The following is an 18,792-nucleotide window of genomic DNA, read 5'->3' as shown; positions in this document are numbered from 1 at the left end:
AGAGGTTAGTCCATAAATGATGCACAATGCCCGATTAAGACCCCCAGTTGCTATCTCTGCCAGCCAGCCCATAGGGAGCTCTGCTCAGGCACATGTGGGGTGACAAAGTGGACTCTCCTGTCTCAGAATCACCGTAACCAACTCTGACGAAGCAACTCCAGGGCTACTCAGGCATTTAAAAGCAACAAGAACTTATCAGGCCAAAAAAAAAAAAAAATGAGTAGGAGCAGGCAGCACACAGAGTGTGCCTAGAGCCTCAGCTGGGAGTCTCAATCAATGCCTCCAAAGACAAAATAATAAAAAATAAAAGCCACCAAAAAGCCTGATCACTTGAATTTGCACTTAAGGGCTGGAATTGTCATAGAAAGGAAATTCAGGTAAAGTACAAAAATGACCGAAAGATGAAATACTGTATTGTACCATGGGAAAAAAAAAACTAACAACATACTTCTCTGAAAGAAGCTGGTAGGAGAAATGAAATTGTAAGAGAACCGATTAGGCGAGAAGTGCTGACTCTGCTCCCAAGCAGCTTCCAGCAGAATTTCTACTCAGTCCAAACGTTTCAGCTTTCTGAGGGACATGGAAGAAAAAAAAAAGGCAATTTTTAACAAGCAGACATACAATATAAGGTGGGTTTTGTGTGTGTGTGTTTTAAAGCAAACCTTTCTCGGCTTGTCTTTCATACACTACCACCTCTTTCACTTGTCAGACCAGGGGAGGGACCTGATCAGCTTCTAGGCACAGTTTAAGCAGTAGGAGCACGGTGGACTGAATTTCTGGGCAGTGAAAGGCCACCCTGGGCACTATGACAAGGCATTCACTACCCGGTAGTGTAGATCAAGGAGGAACCTGGCTCTTTGGATGGCTCAGTGTGCATGCAGCTCCCATTAACATTCATGCAGGCTGCATACGGGCACTGAGAGCCTGCCAAACGAGTGACGAACAGCAGCTCCTCATTCAGCAAACACGAGCAAAAGGGGGGCACAAGACACTCAGCCATCTATTGCAAGCACCTGAAAACTATTTAAGCATTGAGTCAAATCCAGGAGTTTTATATAACCAAATGACAGAAAACATTCACTGAGAATGCTATGGGATACAGTACACACGCTACAGCTTTGCAGCAGGTTTCTGCATAGAAAGGATAGTTCCAAAAAGATGATAGATGTGCGTGATAATGTACATAAAAAAGAAAAAAAAAGGCAATTTTTTTAAGAGATCGCTTAGGGCATAAATCCTCAGAAGCTTGAACAGACTTAAGCTAAGCCAAGTTCTCATGCAACTAATAAAAATGTTCCATTTTCTCCTCCAAACATAGAATATTCAATTTTTTGGCCTATACTCTAGATACAGATTTGGACTAAAGCTTCAACCATTGCCAAGAAAGCCCACAACAAAAACCCAGCAAAATAAAGACTAAGGAAAGACTTCACATCTTTGACCCTGCCATTGAGACACACACATTCAAAGAAGAACAATGAATTCTTCAGTCTAAGATGAGAGGAAAGTTCAAAAATGACTGTATTTCCAAGAGTAGCCTTTCACAGAAAATGCCACTTCTGCAGTGGAAAGTCTGAGCATCCACAGCACGACCTGTTATCAGGGGAAATTTGTAGGGGCCATCAGCCAGACAAGCAGCATCAATCCCTACCCTAGCATCAAGAACCCCGAAATAGAAGCAGTGAAAACAACATACTGTGCCTTGCAGGAGCCTAGGCTAAGCTTAATGATTTTGTGTATAATTTCCGTCCCTGGCCCCCTAACCTGGGGCTGAGAGAGAACATTACCAATTAAAGGAACAAAATTGCAATGGTTCTATGACGTAAAAAAAATGACATTACTACCGTCTGCAGTTTTATGCTGCATGGAAAAATATTTCCTGAAATTATAATAATAGTAGTAATAATAATAATACAGTGCTGTGTATGTTTATTGAAAACAGTACATTCTACAAAGCCCCAGAGAGCTTGCTAAATGTTTACCAAATAAGAATATTTAGCATTTAATAAGACACTAAAGATCAATGGAAATAAAAAGTAATAGACGTTTTTCTGATGCTTCCAAGCATTAATTCCAGCCAAATGATGCTCTTCTATCAGAAATGCTGCTCAGTACTTGGACTTCCAAGATATTCAACATTGTTGCAAGGCAAGTGCTGTTCATCTCTTCAACAATTCATAGTTCTTTTAACAGTGGTTAAAACTAATTGAAACAAGTTCTTAATAAACAGTAATAGATTTACCTTCCCACCCTCAGGGGCTGTCGGGAGGATTAGTCGATATTTGCTCACAGCTTTCAAGTTGGAAATGCTGTATGAACACAATTATAATATTCTTGCAGAAACATTCTTCAGCCGCTTATTCTTGTCTGTAATTAGATGCGGTGATCAGATTATATTTTATATTACGCTGCCATTTTCCTTTATCAACAGCCAGCAAGTGGCTCCAGAGGGCAGCTACGGCCCTTTAATGACTTCGCTGTTTTTCAGGTAACGACCATCAAACAGACTAATCGTATCCAACGAAAATGAAGTAACCTGCAGGTACGCACACAGGGAAAGAACAATGCTTCCCTCCTTCCACTGACTGGGCTTTGAGAAATTAGCTAACGATAATGATTTAATAATGAAACAGATGCTCAACGTAGCTTGGTTGCTTTACGCACGAAGAGCCCCCCAGGAAAGCTACCAGCCTAGTTGACTCCAGAAGCACGCCCAAGCCAAGTTGCAGGCTGCAGAGCAACCTGCCCTTGCATTTCTCACGTCCTGGAAGTGCCAGGCTGCGTCTCTCAGGTTCCTGCCTTACATTTTCTCTATACAGCTCTCCCTCAAATGGAATTATGAGGCTTATTTCTGATGGAGACCGGCAATTACCTATCGGTACTGTAATAACGGCAAGGCAACAAGTAGAAAAAGACACTCAGACTGACCCTCTCTGCGTACTGCAGGATAGTGTCAGAAATCATATTCGCACTGCCTGTCCTATATACTTTACTGAAACAATTTGAGCAGGAGCCGAAAGGTTCAGGAGAAAGACACTGGCAGCAGAATTACACGAGGTCCGCGCCTTTCAGAACATGGGTTCAGTGCCAATTGCTCATGCAGGATGAAGTCAGAATAGCTGCTCTCGTATTAGCTGCTCGGGGTCATACGCTTCCATCTGCAAAATCACTGCCCACGGATACAGCACGACTCAATCTCTTGCTGTGGAGAGGCCAAAGAGTTTGAAATGGCATCCCATTACCAGCCTGTACGCAGCTGAATTGTCCTTGGCATAGCCGACATCACTCAGCGTCCAGCTGTACCTGGCTGCAGAGGCTTTACCTAACACACACAAAATATACCGGGGGAAGAGAAAAAGTCTGCACCTCTCCTTTTTTGCTCGCCCTCTCCTCCCTCCCAGGCTCTGAAATACATACACTCCCTGCATCACGAGATAAGAAGGCCAGTCTGTGATATGCAAAAACGAGAAGCAGCTTCATATTCTGTTGTGTATAAATCCCCGAAGATCATGTGGGTGGTATTCAAATAAAACCTCTCCACTTGTGCCATCTTTAACAAAATCCAAGTGCCAATGCTTTAACGCGCAGCAAAAACTTAAACATTTTTGAGGCAGCTGAAATAATAGCCTTGCAGGCTGAATGTGATAGATCTTCTGTTCTGATTCTCCACCTCTTCCTCTCTCAGTCACACCAGGAATGCAAGGGGGAGGCTGCAGGGTATTCGTTTCCAGCCATCAATAAGTAAGTAAAGTCTGCTTCAATTCCTTTAAAACAAGCCAGAGTGGAAGCAAAGAAGAGTCACCAATCAGCTACAAAAGATTAAAAATAGAAACCGTTTGATGCTACTGTGACAGGTCCAAGAGAGGAACTGAAGGCAGCTCCAATAAAGTATTTATCTTTCTGCAAGACTTTCACTGCTGCAGGGAGTCAACATCTCCAGCATCTGCAAACACAGGGGTCCAGAGCAGAGCAAGGTTTTAGCAGAGGCTACAAAGCAGCCCACACCAGCCACGCTTAGAGGTTTTAAGATTACAGAGACTCTGCAAAGCCAGCATTGCTAATTTCCGAGTTCCCTGCTAATTCTCCAGCCGAGACCAGAAGAACATCCTGTGCCGCCGCTGTTCCAGCCCAGTTCACGGCTTGAAACTTGTCACTTGCAGACATCTTTAGTCCCAGACCAAATGGTGTGGTCACAATTTACATTCACTCTCCCTAATGCAGGGCTCTAAACGGGGTTTTTCTAGCCTTAAATCAGTGTCAGCCCATTACCAAGGCAGCGCGGAGCAGTCAGGAAGTTAATGGATTTAAAGGGCGGTGGTATTGATGGCTGTGAAGTGGAAACTATTTATCCCGTAAATACTGTAACAGCTAAGACAGCTCATCTCATTACAATTTATTTGTTTCAGGCACCAGCGGAGGGAAGGTTGCTGCTGCAGGTTGCTGTTCCTGGGAGGGATGCGGGACGGAGCTGCGGCAGGGCGCTGCTGCTGGGGATGAGCAGCGGCGGGGGACCCGTGCTTGCTCGCTGTGCCCCGACTAACCAGAGGACCTTCTGTGACGAACAGGTGCACATAAATATGCCTCCATGCCTACTTTCGGAGCCGTGCTGTCTGCCTTTCTACGTGCATGGTCACCTATTCTACAACCCTCTCTGCTCATTTGGGAAGCGCCAGGCGGAAACACGCGGTGTGAATCACCCGTTGGTTTTCAGCACATGCTTCTGGGCTGAGATCTCAGGGAGCTGGGACACTTGGTTACCCTCCTGCCCTTGCCAAACCTCAGAAAACAACCTTGAGAAAAAACAGAAAAAGTAGGGGTGATGGATTTTTCAGCCAATTAGTAGCACATCCAATAAATATCGAGCTGTTCTGTCCGGATAGGAGCTTGTGAGCATCTCAAAGCCTCCAGCTTAGCGATTCCAAGTCTCCAAACCGTTCAGTTCTATGTAACCTCTCAACTGAATTATCTGAGAAAAAATTGGGAGATAATCCCAACGATTTCCACATAAAACCCTGCTAGGCCCTGTGAGCATTAGAGGACTGTAGTAGGAACGAACAGCAGGGAGGGAGGAGGACAGTAAATACTCTGCACTTTATTTTCCTTCAAGGAGTAGAAAATTTACAGCTTGGTGTGAGGGGTTTTTGTTTTTGGTGGTGATGGGTTTTTTTTGTGGTTGTTTTGCTTGGTTAAGACCTGTTTATTCTGCTTTGTTTTCAACCCAGCTAGGACGCAGCCCCTCTCCCGCCTGCCTGTACAGATGCCCGCAGGCCAGCAGCAGACCTGCTGTGCCTCATTCCCGGCAAAGGATGCTGCCAGTCAGCACGCTGCATTAGATGCTCCTTCAGCATCAATCCTGGTCCCGAGTTTCCCCACAGCTACGATTCCACGCTTTTTGACCAGAGAAACACTTTGCTTTTACATGCGGCTGTTTAACAGTTATCTAGCGGTCAGTGCTCACCAGCTTAGGCCCATGTCCCGTTTCTCAGGAAGAAAAGGGCTCAGTTCTGAGCACCCTGTGCGTGACACCCAAAGCTTGCCTCGACTCCCCTCATGCCAGTAGCTTCTGAGGCTGTCGCCCCAGCCGAGAGATCCATGAACTTCAGGTGAAAACCTAAAATCAGAGGCACGTGCAGTCACACTCTGATCACTGGGCCAGATGAAAGCACTTTTAGATCAGGCTGTAGGAATGTCTAAAACCCACTAAGGCTAGCTGTCACTTTGTCACTAGCATACGCTAAGTTGTACTAGGAGGAAATCCAAACAAAAACACAGTGATGCTCTGAAGCGACCATGAGAGAAATCAAGACTTTAATTCTCAAATGTTAAAAAAAAAAAAAAAAGCCCTCTCAATTCCCTGCTCCTGGCTGTTAACTTTCATTTGTTTAGATGCCAGCATACTACACTTCATAAAAATTAACACTTTTTTTTTTTCTTTAAACACTTACAAGCTTATTTTCCTTTCGCCTGTACCAGCTGTTTATCTCCTGACTTGATGATTCTCTTTGGAAATGTGAGTTGACATCTGGGTATGAGCGGATGCTGTAAATTGCCAGCATTTCTGTCTACTTATGCAAGCAAAGATTAGTTTCTCCAACTACAGTAGCATCCCTCCGAAGAATGCAAACATTAAGATACATAACAACCCCCTTCTCTGACTGCTATCGCTCCTTCCTTTTCATTCAAGTACCTTTTTCTTTGGCTGAAGGCAAAGCAATACATTAAGGCACCAGGCAATACAAAAAAAAAAAAAAGGTCATTAGAAGAGAAAGCTTTCCAGAAAGTTCACATTATCCTTTGTAACAGGCAGCAAGGGCTGGGTGAGAATGAAGTACAAATCCTGGAGGAGGTCAGAGGCCACAAAATGAATTGAATCCATGGGCTCTGCCTAACCGAGCTTGAGCACAGCAACTGAGGAAATCTGGCTCCAAACCTTTCCAGGGACCCAAAAACCAAGAGAGACGAGCAGCTGCATGAAGCACCAGATGCTTCACCATGGTTTGGTGATTTGACCTGCCAGAGGAAACGTTTCCATAGTTGTTTCCCTTTGTCCCCAGTTTTAGTAATTTCTTTCACAACTTTTATAATTGTGCCTGTCTTACGCTCGTGACATGGGGAGACGTACCAGTAATGCCTTACACCCAGACTCTACACATTCCCCCGAGCTCTGCAGGGTGAGCGATTTTTCCTCCCTCTGCCTCCGCCCCACCCAATTCTCCTGTCTTCCTCACAGCCCACAGAAGTATCCATCATTCATCCTAAAGGATGACAAATTCAGACACTGGCAAGACAACACATGACAGGTATCGCAGAATCAAATGCCTCAACTCAACCCGTTACTCCTGGAACCAACTATTAGTACGATGGGAAACAAACAGATGCACCTGAGCTATATATACACCACACACCATTCATCCCATTTCAAGCTTTAAAGGGTAAAGCCAATACTTAAATTACACGAGGAATGCAAGGCAGGCATGGGGCAGAAGTGTCACACACTCCCTTGAGAGAAATGCATCTCACACAAGGCACAACACAGTCAAAATCAGTTTCACACATAGTCCTTGCAGGCAGAAAATCAACACTGGTTGAGGTTTTGCCATGGCTCTTGGGTTATGGGAGACTCAACGGGTAATACAGTGGTCTCTCAAATGTTGTTTTTCATTAGCTGAGAGGGTTTGTGGCTTTTTTTGTATGCTAAATGAAAATTGTCAAAGTTTCATTTAAAAGCCTTTCATGCCCAAAAGCAGGGAAAGCCCTGGCATTCTTTGCACTTCAAAGAGCTTTCTGCTTTGAATATTAACTCATAAATAATGATCCTGAAACAAAAAAACACCATGACGAGAAGAAAAGAAAGCACAAAGCAGCAAGTAATACACTGGGCTATTGCAGTTTCTACTGAAGATGCTATTCTACCTTTGGGTGCAGAGAACACCAAGGAACAGAAATAGGGGAAGGGGGAAAGAGACTTGGGTTTCTGCTCAGAGGAAGAGGATGATATTTCTTCAGACAAGATCAGCTGCACGCAAGTGCTGACAGACTGGAAGAAGAATGTGTTGTTAAGGAGAAAAAACAACACGCACGAGTTTTATATGTGCTTGTACATGAACAATCCCTTAAGCCCAGCTTAAAGGCAGTCCACCACTGTGGTGTTAACACCTGGGAGGAAGGTGCCAATGGAGCTAGGCCTTCCCCTCAAAGTGAGCATTCATTTTGGTAACTTCAGGGTCACAGTAGCTCTTTTTGTTTCCTCCTCCTCAAAAAGTGCTGCTCCCAACGCTCAAAGGCTGGCCCATCGCATTTCAGTCTCCTTGCAAACTTACTTTTCACTTTAGGAGAGGAGCCAAGTCCTACACAGACATCTGGAGACACTATGAAAAAAACTCATGACAATCTACAATTAAATGTATGCAGATTACTTTACAACGTAATGCGAGAAAATAGGTTTCGGGCAAGGAAAAGGAAGGCAAGAGGCACACACTGCTATTAAATTACATCAACTCTGCTTTTGATTGTGCTGAGACTCCCATATCAACAGACCAACTTGCTTGCTCACTTATCCCTTCCTGCTTCACACCATTCCCCCACTCACTCTTCCAAAACAATCTCCCTTACTCATTTAGCTTTTACAACCATAAGGGAAAACATTTCTAAAAATAAAGCTGTTCTGATGTTATTCTGAGCTCTCAAGCTCTTGCTTTCCCCAACAGCCCCAGCCACTGCTCCATCTCAAGGAGAGTATTCAAATATGCTCAGAGGTTGAGGCAGATCTGTTTGCATGAGGGGTTGTTTGCGGAAAGGTTGATTTATTTGTGATTCCCAAAGCTGAGGAGATAGTACTCTAAGGTGACACCAGAGACACAAGGTCTTCATGGAGACTCCTTCACTCACTGTGCTTAACTGCTGCACGCTTGCTGGTCATTTTGAAATCGTTCCATTTTGTTTTTTTCAAATGGCTCTGAGTGTCAAGAGAGGAAACAGCAGAAACGTTTCCAGGAGTGCACATAGAGCAGGAAGGATGAAGAACTTTAGTGCTTCCCACTACTTGCTTAGTGCTCTTCTCACCTTGCCTGTAGTTACACTTTCTGACAGCTGCAGCTTCCAGCAGAGCTAGTGTGACACAGGGCTTGCTGCAACATAGACCTGGGATTTGGCAATGTATTGAACCACTTGGAGAAGTGAGCTGCAGAAATCCGTTCTGAGCACAGGCGGCTCCAGCTCCAGCTCACAGGAGATACAGCAAAATGAAGGACAGTGAAGGAGACTGGGTGAAAAGGAAAATGATTTCCAGGAAACAAAGAGCAATACTATTGACAATCAACTGATCTATCTGCTTATTCCAAATTGATAAAAAGAAAGAAAAAAAAGAGAAAAAAAAAGAGAAAAAAAAAGATCTTTCTTGCTCCAAGAACTTTCCCAACTGCTAAAGTTGTTTTAAAAAGAACAAGAGTCTTCATGCACAGTCCAACAACTAATTGTCAAACAGGCAAGATACATATCTTCCCCAAAGAAAACGGACATGTACAAAGAGCTATCACCCATCTTTTAGAAAGCAAAAGTCACACCGAACCTCTGGGTGAAGACAGACGTGGCAAGTTTTAGATGAGCAATTCCAGAATACGCTACACGGCAATCTTTGCCTATTCCGAGATTTGGAATATTGTACCTGTACTGAAGTCGCTCATGCAGGAAGCACAAGATGTACTGCATGCTAAGGGATGGGTGACTGAGCTTCCCTTCCCGTTTCTTTTTAGCCTTTCATATGATGTCCACTGCCATTCTCAGGAGACAACAGCTGCTCCCCATCCTCCCACAAAATATTCACAGAACAGGGACAAAGTTCTGAGGCCTGAACCCGTTTCTTGCTGAATACAAAAGCTGCAATCTTCTGTAGTTGTTCACTAAGCATGCGCCTCTTCTGTGCCTGCACAGCACCCACCACAGCAGGACATCAGTCCTGCTTAGGTCTCAGGCCCAACGATTTTCTGACAAACTTCAGAGATTGCTTCAGAGCAATCTCAAAGGGCAGCTTCAGGAAAGGGATGAGCCCATTCACCCCCTGGAGTTTGTCCGCCAGTGCCTCATCCAGGAAGGTTACCAAAGACCTGAAACTTGCTCCCCTGCCAACCCCTCCACCCTGTTCCCATCAGAACTGCAAAGTACTTGGTATGTCAGAGCACTAAAATTAAAAAGCATAACCATCACCGCACCCTGCCTAGTGAGTATTTGGGTTTGGAGGCAACAAAGAAGTTCTCCATTACTAATAAGAAAAATAATTAAAGCCCTTGACAAGGCCTGACAGCTCACCAACACAGGGCAAAGCACTACAGGAACAACTGTCCCCATGGGAACTGGCAAGTGCGGAGCGCAGGAAAATGAGAGCTGTTTGAATTAACAGGGAACATTTGCTCTAAATAAAAGCTATTTTGAGGAATTAAAGCAAACAAATGTCAGCTCCATGCAGCGGCGTGTTGGGATGTGATGTGCTGTAATGTGTTGTGACACTTCATAAATTAAAGCTTTTTCTTCTCCCCCGAGGGGAGAGAATTCAAGTGCAGTCAGACACTTGAACTTGGAAGTTGTGCAGGTTTGACACTTACCAGTTTGTGACTCCACTGATCCCCCAGTGCCGAGATACCTCTGTGCCTGCCCTGTGGGCTGCTCTGTCCTCCCCCGGCCTCCAAGAGGACGCTGACACACGAGGAGCTTGGAGCTGAGGCGCAGACACCGCTGTCACCACCTCACCTCTGCTGTCCGGCTCCAGATAACACTCATCAATCCGCAAGGTGAAATCCACTGATGTCACAGCCCAAACTCTCTGTCTGAGCTTATGCTTATTTCGCAGCCAATTTGTCTGACCAAACAGCACTAATTTGAGCTGTTTACTGCATATGAAGCCATCAGCCTCATAAGACCATGGTATGAAAGACCAAAACCCACCCGCTCAAACACCATCCCACTTCTGCTGGCGTGGTTTGGAGATGGGATGAGAGGGTGGGCTCAGGTGTCACTGACGAATTCTCTGGCATAGGAGTTTCACTGCACATGGTAACCCTATTTCTAGACAGATCAACACAAGAACTCTGATGCTCTGGGAGGAAAGAATGCAATTCTGCTCAGTCGATGCAGAAAAAGCACCACGGCTCTTTGTCACGTGCCACTCTTTGAGAAGAGCTTCAAAAATTAAGGGGTGAAAGAAAAAGAAACAACGAGGAAAAGATGCAAGAAGACAATCTAGATGACCTTGCTTGTAAAAAATCTAAAAAAAAATCACCCTACAACTTTCTCCAGAGCATTTAACAATCCTCATTTGGAAGGTTCCAATAATGAGCTCAGAGCTGAACAACCTACATAGATGCCAAGGGAGTTCATTAATTAGACGTGAAACCCAGAAAGCTGAAAGACACCATGAAATTACACAAACGAACAACTTTACACACAGAAAATATGAAGGGATAGAAGAGCTATAGTCCATACGAAAAGGTATTTAAAATTGATTTGATCTCCAACTCAAACTTGGAGCACAAGAGGGTGTTTGTGACTAGGGTTTGCAAGACGAGAGGTACAGGCAACAGCAAGACTCAGTATTTGAGGAAGACATAGCTATAAATTAATTTTAAAATATCCATGATGTGTAGACACCATGAAGTCTACACCACCTGAGGTCTTACTCACGTTGGCAAAATAATTGTCTGGTTTAGGATCCGGTACTGCTTCTAAAAAAGTCACCAGCAGTACTCTGACTAAGCTGAGCAGCAGCAAGACTATCCTTTTCAGCTAGAACTTTGCAATTACCCATGCAGACAGGCTCATCCAAGAATGATAGCTGCTTAAACCTCAAGTCTTTGATCTATTGTCTAAACTCTCAAGTAATAAGGGACACTTCGCTCCTACTTGTAAGCTCAGACCACTGCTAGGCTCAGACAGATGCACTCTCAGAGTTCTCAAGGGAACATTTCAAAGTTTTAATGGAGGTGGCAGCTGCTCTTTATAAGCTGAAGGCAACGACACTTCATTTTTTAAATGAAGGCAGATTCTGATTTATAAATATGAAAATTGAATGTATGCAAAAGCACAACCCTGCTTCTCTTTGCGCATACGCAATTCAGACAGCTGAACTGATCAGTCACCAAACCGAGTTGAAAGTCATTATGCCAAAGAAAAGACCTTGCTTGCCTAACCTCAATCCAGAATGAATCTAAACCTCTATTTTCCAACCCTCTGAATATGAATAGGGACAGAATGAATACGCTGACAGGTCTTTTATTATAGCTAGAGGGTGTAGCAATAATTAAAAACCAAATCTTGTATGTATGCAGCTATGACACTTTCCTGAAGAAATACTCTTACTTTGTCTTTTTGCAAGATTAGGTTGTCAAAATGATATATTTTTTTTAAAGTCTGTAAGAAAGCATTACATGGGATTTCCAAGTAAAGGAAGTTCTCCAACCCTCCCTCTACTAGTCTGTGCATATAACTGTATGCAAAACATAGTGGCACAATGTTACAACTGACGTGTAATACACAGAGATAGGGAAATTCAAATTCTCAGTTGCTTTCTTCAACAACAACTCACTTCTACAAAGCCAGGATCCATAATTAGTAGAGAAATCAGCCCGTGACAAAGTTAGCACAGGCATCATGGCCACACCGCTATAGGAGCCCTAACACCTGTGCATTTAGTACCTCAATTATCAGGTAAAACATACCCTCCGCCTACTTGGTTTTAACTAATTTCTCATTTGATCTTTTCAAGCTCAGAAAAGAGCACATTTCTCACTGAGCACCACAGGCAGCACAAGAAAGTGTGTGAAGTCAAAAGGGATATGAATTATTAAAGAGTCTAAACAACTGAGGTTGAGGTGGGGAAAACAGAGGGAAGGAAAGCTCTGATAACCAAGGAATGACAACATGGGTATTTTAAAACACTCAAAAACGTCTTTTTGAGGCTGAAACAAATAGTGAAATAGAAAGGCTACAGTGAAGGGACTAGCAAACTTCAGGTTAAGGAGTAAAACTCCAAAGCCATTTGCAGACCATAAAGCATCTTAGCGCTGGGATAGGGCTCATCTCCTACGTCCAGAGAAAGGCTTCTCCCACAGACTTTGCACCTTTGCTGTTGTCTGCTCACAAACCTGGAAGGAGAATGCAAACAACGCTATGTCCTATTATTTCAATTCGAACTGTGGATGTTAAGCACAGGCTGTACAGACTCTTGTCTCAGATGGTACTTCATACAAAATCAACTGTTTGCAAGGTCCCTGTTACACAAATCTATGAAATGCAAAGAAATTGGCCCAGTTGTGCTTGGGAGCTATTTTCACATAGGTCACCATGGAAGACTTCACAGCTTTGTCTGATTTCCTCCCATAATAGCTTGTTCATCAATACAGAAACTGAAGTAGTACCCAAATACGCAGTCCCAGTGATGTAGGCCTGGGCTGTACCTCAGGACTACTGCTCGGACATCACTAGCACGGATACCTAAGCTCAGCAGCTCATTTTGCTCTGGTCTAGCAGGTCACAAAGTAAGGATTTGCCGCATTGACATCTCCTACCTCTCACTTTGAAACCACAAGCTGGTAGCTGCCCCTGGATGCAGTGATTTTTAAAATAATCACTGTTTGTCACATGCTAAGATCCACCTCCCCCTTTTGTCAGACTCCTGAGGGTTTCCAGACAGCTGCTTAATGCTTGCTTTCTCCAGGGATTTATATTTTCCCATATGCTACTGAGCTGCAAGTTGAACTATTGTGTAGCATCTCACATGCCTGCCAGAAGAAAGAAACGTGAGAGAAACTTGAATTATTGGCTCTTACTCCTTAGGATATATAATAGTTTTTCCTCGTTTTCTTTTACCTTTGTCCTGCTCACTCTTCGTATGAAGTCAGAGCGGCAAAAAAACGCTGCTGCCCGAGTCAATGGAGGAGGGAAGCCATCCTGCATTAGGCCAGGCAAATTGCAGCAGTGGGCAGCCCAGCTGGGCCCCTCATCACAGAAGAGCAGTTGTGCGCGGCAGGCAGCTTTACCTGGCATTGCGGAGTGCCCCCGCCAGGCTCCCATCGAGGCAACGAGGACAAAGAAGTACCTGTAATAAGCTCCATTTTCCTGAATTGTTGAGGAGGAGGAGATAGAAAATCATTCCTGTGGCACTTCTGGAAAAACTTGAAGAGGTTATTGCTATGGAAACTGTTCCAGCCAAGCAGGTGCGGAAAAGGGGAGAAGCAGAAAGGAGCGCGGCGCACAGAGAGGCGACTCTTAACACCCTAAATGAGAACTGCGCACCTCAGGCGACACAATCTATTTTGGATAACATCAACAGTTTGCCCTTGGTTTTATATAAACAAAGCCACAGGTAGGGGACAATGAAGTGCAAAACCTGAGGCTGTGCTAGAGAGCCCTACATGCAGCACCATGCTAACAGAAAACAAAGCACACTATATGACAGGAGAAAAAATCTGGTATAGAATAGGACTAGGTAGGTTTTTGGGGGGGTTTGTTTTGCAAAATGAACCGCTCAGTGAGGAAAGAAAAAAAAATCAGTTAAAAAAGCGAGGTGACAAATAAAAAGCTCTTTTGAAGAGACTTTACCCTACAAATAAACTGTGAGCTCTCACCAGCTGCTCTGGGTCATAATAATAGCTATGAAGTCTGTTCCTTTGAACACTTATATAGTTTGTATAGTTGTCTATAGTTTCATATGATTTGTGTATAGTGTGTAGAGTTTCATATTCTTCCTCTATACAAAAAGCGCAGCCCCAAGCGTGAAGCACTTTGGTAAACGTTCAGTCAGCATTAGTAGGGTTCTGGTACGCGTTTTGTAGTTCTTCCTAATTGAGGTTTGTGCCTGACCAAACACACCTACAAACAAATGGAGGCTTTACGTGAAAAGGTAAAGTCATTTCTGGTGCAACGACGTCACTCTGGTGAGCTAAGGGGTTTTAGACGAACACTTTCCTAATGGAGGACGGATTACCCAGGACTGGGGGAGGGTGATGAACTATGGCACTAGGAAGTCTTTGGAGATCTTGGTATCTTCAGGAAAATAAAAACCTGGCCCCTGGGATAGAATTTAACAATCTCCCTTTAAACTTGGCTCGTTTCCTTTTTGGCTGAATGCACATCTGTAATCCCCAAATTCCTGCCACTATCCCCACCAGCTGGTGAAAATGAAACAGGTCCAGCAGAGGAAGTCCGATCCCTGCCAGCACAATTAAAATATGACACTGTGCATGACGCAGCTCCACCACAACATCAAACGATGCGGTGCACTTGGAAATTTGAGAAATGCAAAGCATTTGTTAAACTGTGAGGCACCGATGAGAAATTTTTGCCTTCCCTAGCTGGAGAAAGATGTTATCCTGCAAAGATAACAGTAAAGGGCTCCCGAGACCTCCTGGGCTGCTAAGGGTTAAGCTCAGCACTGACAGCACATTTCCACTCAAGTGTCTAAAGCTTCTGCTGGAGGGGAATTTTACAAATAAACTTGCAGGCTTTGCAGATCAATTTTGTACTTGGTTTTATCAGTCTTTCCTCGCAAGCAGACCCAACGCCTTTCACGTTCTTTTTCAGACACATTTTAAAGTTTTAGTGCCATTTTTGAAACAATACAGGCCCCTCTATCCCCCCTTTTCCCAGTACTTGAAACCACATATGGAGCTTCAGTGGTATTTGTATTTCCATCAAGAGTATTTAGGAATAAACAGCTATGAAAAACATTACCCTAGGGCTCCAACACTGCAGAGCATGCAGTACAGACCTTCACTGTCTGAATACACAGCGAGCATTTAAATGACAATATTACATTAGAGTGGCGGCTGTAGCCATGTAAATAATTGTGCATTGTCCCTGCTCATTGATCTGTTTTCACACGTGAACACATACACGTCTGAAAAACTGCTTTAAAAAAATCAAACCCCAGACAGTAATAATCTAATAAACTCTAAAGTGAATCAATAGACTACTTAACAGCAGAGAGATAAACTGCATTTAATAAGAGTTGGAAGGGATGGAGGGAAGGCTGTGCAAGTTTCAGCCAGCAAAAGAAGAAGCGTGGACACAGGGCGAGAGATGGGAGCCTGAAGGGGAGGAGAGGGACCAGGCAGCACAGGCAGCAGTGTCCTTCAAGAAAAAACAAACTTCAGTTTACAAAACGCCAGTCTCAGAGCAAGAGGAATCAGGACATTCTTGACATAGATCAAATGTAACAGAACCCAGTGAATATCTGGGAAAGGATGACTTTTCAAAGGGGCACTCAGCAGCTCCTAAATTTAGTTTCTGCTAATGCAGGGGATCTCATACGGATGCACAGCTGTCATATACAAACTGGGTCTCATACAACTGTGACCCCGAGGTTCCCTCATGAGAAAGCACCAGACATTTTTATTCCAAAGTTGTTTCCAGGGACTGGTGGCATTTAAAGATACAGAAATCGAGCCAAGAAAATTTAGTGATGTGCCAAAGTTTAAAAAGAAGCAGTAGCAGAGCTAGGAACAGAATTAGTTCCCTTGACTGGAAATCCTGTGCCCTTTTTCTAGCCCTGTTTTCTCGTTGCATTGTGCCTTACGATCTCTAAGATAACAGAAGTGACTTCAGGAGATTACAGATTCGTGTATGCAACGCAAGCAGAATACTAACAGGGAAAGTAATGTACGGCAGGACCACCTGTTCAATACCTATCAGGGCATTACAACTTCATCTCATTGTAATGTATCTCTCACTTCCAATTTATGAAACCTCAGCAGTGGTTCACAACTACCCTGCTCCTAGCTGTGCCGGCAAAAATACCAATGCAGGATCCAACTACCTAATTGCCTCTTCTTAGGTCAAAACTGAAGTACCTTAAGCAAATATGGAGAAGCCTGGAAGATCCAAAAAAACCCCTTCTTGGCTTATTTCTTCTTAAAACCAGACATCTACGCACACCTAGCATAAAAATCACATTGTGGTATTCAGAGATTTCTGATGGATTAGGTTTGTTTTCGTACTTAGGCAACACGTAGCAAGGCACTGCCGTTTTGGTTCTCTGTTACAGCTAGCTCTCCCTGCGGGATTTCCTGACAGGGAGAACCTGAGAGAAGCTTTAAAATGCGTAGAGAACAACTGAGTGGATCCTGAGTGGCTCCATCACCTTCCAGCAGAAGGAACAGATGAGACACCACCCAAAGCACCCTGTTTTGTCAGATAACAAAATCTTCCAGAACTGGCATTCGAGCTCTGATTTTCCTCTCAGCTGGAGAAAACCAGTTCATGGACCTTACCAAGAACCTGTGCTTTGAGTAGCTTTTGGGTTGTGCCCAGTGCCAGGACACTTCTCACTCACAATGTCACAACTATGAAATTCTGCCAGTCAAAACAACTCCAACCACACTGCTCCAAGAGGACAATCCTCACGGCTGACATCCACACCCAAGGCCCATCAGCTACCGTTGTGGTACCGGGACGTTGTCACCCCACAGCGGAGGCATACAAAGCCTCCCCCACACAAGCTTTAACCAAGCTTTCTGCAAATTCAAACAGATACAGCACAACAGATTTGAAAAACAAACTTTCTGAATGTAGCACTCTTCAATGTAGCTCATCCTTTTCCAGCAAACCTCAGCAGAAGGAAGGAGAAGGGGGGGAGACGCCTTACCTTACCCACACTAAGGAAAACAAGGCTTTCCAGTGCCTCAGCAGCCTGCTGCAGGAGTTCCTATCATTTCAGACCAGTGAAAGTTCAGTGAAATAAAATATCTTCTCACCTCTCACAACCTTCTAGAGATTCCCTAGGACTCAAAAGAAAGTACCATATGGTACCAACCATATTGAAATGCTAGATCACCTCAATAAAGGAGTTTTCTTATGTTCTAGTCAACCTCAGCAGAGCAAATTAAAAGTGTTAAATAACCTCCAGCACCTGGTGAAGGTCCTGTCTGACTACACAGACACACTGCCCAATGCTGCATCACTACTGAATCACGAAGGATTTTAAGTTGTGATCCTTTCCTTTACCTTTTATCTCTCCCTTCCAAACAACATTTTCCATTTTCTTATCCCCTTTCCAGCGATTGTTACAGGCTGCTGAAAGAAAGAGATGAATGCCATCATTGCTGACACAATACAATGCTACTGGAACCAGAGGCACGCGTAGCATCGTGGCAGTGAGCTGGCAAGGAGAACCAACCGCCCTGCCAAGCAGCACGGTCTCTCTGAAGTCTTGCACAAAGCTTTCTCCTCTATCTTCAAGTCACATTTCCCACTGCAATTGTATAACGAACAGATGCGCTGACACTTGCATTCAGGGGATGGGCCACAGACCATGCTGGCTTTCACCAGATGATATTCTGCGTCGTCTACTTCCAAGCACGGAGGGAACATGCCAAGAGCCAGCACTTCTCTCGGCAGAACTAGCACTCCTTCCACGTAGTGCAGAGGTTCACAGCTGGTTTTATTACCACTACAGAAGATGAATTAATCAAAGGAAGGTTTTGAAGAAAGAAATAACAGTGGGTTAGAAGAAATAAGAAGGAAGGGAGCAGGGCAGAACATCGTCCTGTTGATGTTGCTGTCGTTGGGTTTTGTTTTGCAAATCCTCAGTTTTCCTTCTTTCAGTCCTAGTCAGAGCACTGTGCACTGAAAGCTGCATTTTGGAGGTACAGCTAGGCAGTACGCTGGGAAGAAAAGCTGAAGCATGTGAAAGCGAAGTACAAAAACAAGTGGGGGAGAGCGAAGAAACAAGGTTTTAGCTCATTTTGTGCTAGAAAAGATGCCTACTGGCCCTTACAGTTCCTTTGGTTTTATATGGATGAAAAATAACTTTTGTTTTCAGGCAGAGAAAAAAGCAAACAAACCAACCAACCCATGTGGGTTTGCAACCACGCTTTTCCTGACCATCTCGAAAGGCAATCCAAACTCCCAGCTACTTCTTCCCTCACTGGAGCAGATCCGAACCACGCTGCCAAGAAACGCAAGTGAAGATTCTTCTGTTCTAGGGACTAGCAGATTAAAATCTCCAAAACCAACACTATCATCACATCTGTTCCTTAACAGTGTATTAGAACCAAGATGAACAGTATCATTTTCTTGCTGGAAAGGTCTCTGGCTTCCTTTCTCCTTGCCTCCTCTCTGTTCTCATTTGTTTTGGTGGAGGGCACATTTAATGGGAGAAGAGAACAGTCCTGCTCTTTCTCAGTACACACTACAACTTCTTCAGTTATGAATCAAAACTGAAAATCACGACTGCTTCAATGCAACGTAGGACCTAGCATCTCCTCTAAAGTTGTTGGTTGCACATACTTCTGTCCTGAGAAAGTA

General features: G+C 44.1%; 1 protein-coding gene across 4 annotated transcripts in view; it reads right to left on the bottom strand.

Annotated features, from left to right (window-relative positions):
* The window catches only part of LOC308195889 (transmembrane protein 263-like), a 203,411-nt gene that overhangs the window by 71,938 nt on the left and 112,681 nt on the right, over positions 1-18,792 (bottom strand). The window lies entirely within an intron of this gene.

Source organism: Anser brachyrhynchus, assembly GCF_964034855.1.
Source record: "Anser brachyrhynchus genome assembly, chromosome: 5".
In the NCBI taxonomy this organism is placed as follows: Eukaryota; Metazoa; Chordata; class Aves; order Anseriformes; family Anatidae; genus Anser; species Anser brachyrhynchus.
This window is presented reverse-complemented; position numbering and strand designations above follow the sequence as displayed.